General features: G+C 55.8%; 1 long non-coding RNA gene across 1 annotated transcript; it reads right to left on the bottom strand.

Annotated features, from left to right (window-relative positions):
- Positions 1-380: 380 nt before the first annotated feature.
- On the bottom strand, positions 381-2,874 carry LOC142930064 (uncharacterized). The gene is made up of 3 exons (XR_012946013.1): positions 2,545-2,874; positions 1,982-2,029; positions 381-1,212 (listed from the first exon to the last, which is right to left on the bottom strand). It is a non-coding gene; the product is annotated as an uncharacterized LOC142930064 (long non-coding RNA).
- Positions 2,875-3,094: the final 220 nt, after the last annotated feature.

Below are 3,094 nucleotides of genomic sequence, written 5' to 3'. Positions count from 1 at the left end.
TTTTCCAAAGCGAGCTGGCCACAAATGGTAGCTCAACAAAGTGGCTTATCACGTGAAAATATACACAAGCCAAATAATAGAAATGCGTGTTGATTCTGAATGTGGAAAAGAAAAACTGTAGGGCCCAGAGAAAAATCCACGCCACCACGAGGAGAACATGCAAACTCCAAATATACAGGCGTTAGCGTCGAGATTGAACCCATGATCTGTATACTAGGCGAGGTAGTTAACATCTCGCCACCGTGGTGAGCCCCAGCAGGCGAGCACACAGCTGTGAACACGCGTACCTGTGTACTCACGGAAAAATATGCATGTGTGCGTGCACACAGACCTGTGCACTCACACTCATACACACCAGTGTATGCATACACACCTGCCCTTGAGTTTGTGCACACAAATACAAAGATTCATCCTATAGCCTTAACAGAAAGTTGGGGCAAGTGCACATAGCAAGAATTTATGAAGGTCGGCCAACATGGTACTCGAGGGGGTGGGTGGCCAGCAACACATGCCTGGCCACCGCTGTCTCCCCAGTGATAAATGTTTACACATGCATCAGGTATTCATCCCCTTTTAAGTCTTAACAGAATCTTGGGGTAAGTGCTGATAGGAAGCATCACCTATGAAGGTCCACACAAAGACAAAGATCCCCAGTATAGCCTTAAAAGACTGTTGGGGCAAGTGCTGTTAGCGAGCACCTTGAAGGCCGGGACAACAGACGAGGGGGTGGGTGGCCAGCACCACGCCGGACGCCTTTACCTCCCCAGTGGTGATGTTTACATATCTCACCAGGTACTTATTTGAGGCTGAGTCGACCTAGGGGAGGCCCAGGACCGGTTCAGATAATCGTCACCGACGTTGGCCGTGTGCGGGAATCGAACTTCGGTCGCCGGGTTCGTAGCCCAGCACGCTAACCACTGCACCACCGCTCACCCCACTGTCGATTATCCTTCCCACAGACACAAACCTGCACACATACGCAGGGCAGCCTGGGCACTTGTGTCAGCACGGCACCCCACTCCTCCCCCTCCTCCTCGCCCTCGTCCACGCTGAGCTGCTCCAGCTCCCAGGAGCAGGCGCCCGTGGCACTCCGCTGGCATGCCCGCACCACCCAGCGCCCTCGCCGTGGCGCAGACTGAGGCCCACGTGCGAAGCTCACGTTCAGCCCCTGGTCCCCCACGGGGAGGACTCCCACCTGCAGCTCCGTCTCACCTGGGGGGGAGCACGGGGAGCACGGGAGTGGGGAATGGGTAGGCGATTTAGGAGCTGGTGTGTCCACAGCAGGGGTCGACAACCAAAACAACAAGAAGAGCCGTTTTTGTTTGAAATTTGGTAAAATATATTTCAAGAGCCACAATGCATGTGAATACAAGACAGTCCCTAATAAATAACGTCCCGAAACAGTCCTCAATGAGCCACATGTGGCTCCGGAGCCGCAGGTTTGCCGATCCCTGCCCATAGTAAACTGGACTTCCATGGTGAACTGGACTTCCATAGTCACGGGTTGGCAACCAAAATAACAAAACCCATTTTTTTCGAATTTCAAGAGCAGCACTGCAGGCCTTAAAGAGCCACCGCATGCGGCTCCGGAGCCGCAGGTTACCGACCCCTGGTCTAGAGAAACGAGTGGGGAGGTCTTCTCGCAGGGGCAAGAGAGATTGAGGGGGGGGCAGCGGACGTCTCTGTGAGTAGCGAGGTCCACGTACCAGCTGGCGGTTAGGAGTCGTTATTCCGAAAGAGGATGAGGTCGCGCAAAAGCTGATAGCTCGGCTACGGAGCCAACCACCTTGAGCCACGTCCACCGCTCACGCGCGGGGGTGACCGAACGCTCGCGAGACGCCCACGGTGGTACCGGATCGTACCGCGACCAAGCATATCGCGGCAGCCCTAGCTCGGAGCGTGGGCGTGCCAGTACCCGTTGTGAGTCTGTGCCATTGTGGATCGGCGGGCACGGGGGGCAGGCGGGCAGGAGGGAGCTCACCGTGGCAGCTCCACGTGGCGCCCCTGGCTACCTCCTCTTCGTGGCAACCTGCGGCAAGCGGCGGGACAGCGGCCTGCGGTTAGGTTGTGTACGACCGCATCATCGTCATCATCAGCCACCATCTATCGACTGCTGGGTGAAGTCTTTCCCATTCTGTCGCCATCTCTCATGGTCGACCCAGCACCTGCGCACGACATGAGCTGATTTCATCGCTCCATCTCCTTTCTAATGACTTCCGTTCCTTTTCTGCAACTCCATAATTAGTGTTGGCCATCGACTATCGTCCCTTCTAGCTGTGCCGTGTCCTGCTCGATCCCACTCACTTGTCTTGACAGTGTGACTGATGTCATCCTACGTGCGTTCTACAATCAACGCATTCGCAATGCGACCCGAGGCAAGCGTCCGTATCACCGCGCTTCTTTAAACAAAAACAAAAAAAATCCCAATTTTGTTCGTGCATTTCTGAGCCACGTGTCAAGAGCGGGTGGCACGTGACGTGCACCCGCACAGCCAGTGGTCACCGCGGCGAGGCTTCGTACGGCGTGGCAGCGTGCGGGCGGTACCGGGAGCAGTGTAGAACACGGACGCAGCTTCGCTGCCCCCCGGGAGGCTGTACACGTTCACGAGCACCGCCTCGCCGGGCGCCACGCACGCGCACGCCTGCACTCGCCACTGCGGCACAACAGCAACGACAACAACGACCGCCGATCAACAATAAGCGGCGGTGACGTCGCCACGTGAAAGTGTCGAAGACCCGCTGGCTGGAGTCCATGGGACAGACCCGTGTGGCATGGGTTGACTGAGACGACCGGCAAATGCACCAACTATCCTCCTCACAGTGCTAACTCTGCGTCTTAGCCGTCCGGAGCTCCACTCATTGTTGTGAGCGTCGTTCGTCTGCCCCCCTTTGAGGGGAGCCCTTCGGCCAGTAGTGGCACGAGCGAGCACTTGCAGGGCTACACCTTTACCCTTTTTGATAAGGGGCCGTCCATAAATGACGTCACGCATCTAGGGAGGGGGGTTGAGAAATGTGACGTCACATCAAAATGCGCAACTTTAAATAAATATAAACAACACTTTGATTTAAAGCTTTCGTGACTGCAGTAATTCATA

Source organism: Petromyzon marinus, chromosome 36 (assembly GCF_048934315.1).
Source record: "Petromyzon marinus isolate PM22_M1 ecotype Great Lakes invasive population chromosome 36, UKy_Petmar_22M1.pri1.0, whole genome shotgun sequence".
NCBI classification, from domain to species: Eukaryota; Metazoa; Chordata; class Hyperoartia; order Petromyzontiformes; family Petromyzontidae; genus Petromyzon; species Petromyzon marinus.
The sequence above is the reverse complement of the archived record's forward strand: the minus strand, read 5'-3'. Positions and strand labels throughout refer to the sequence as shown.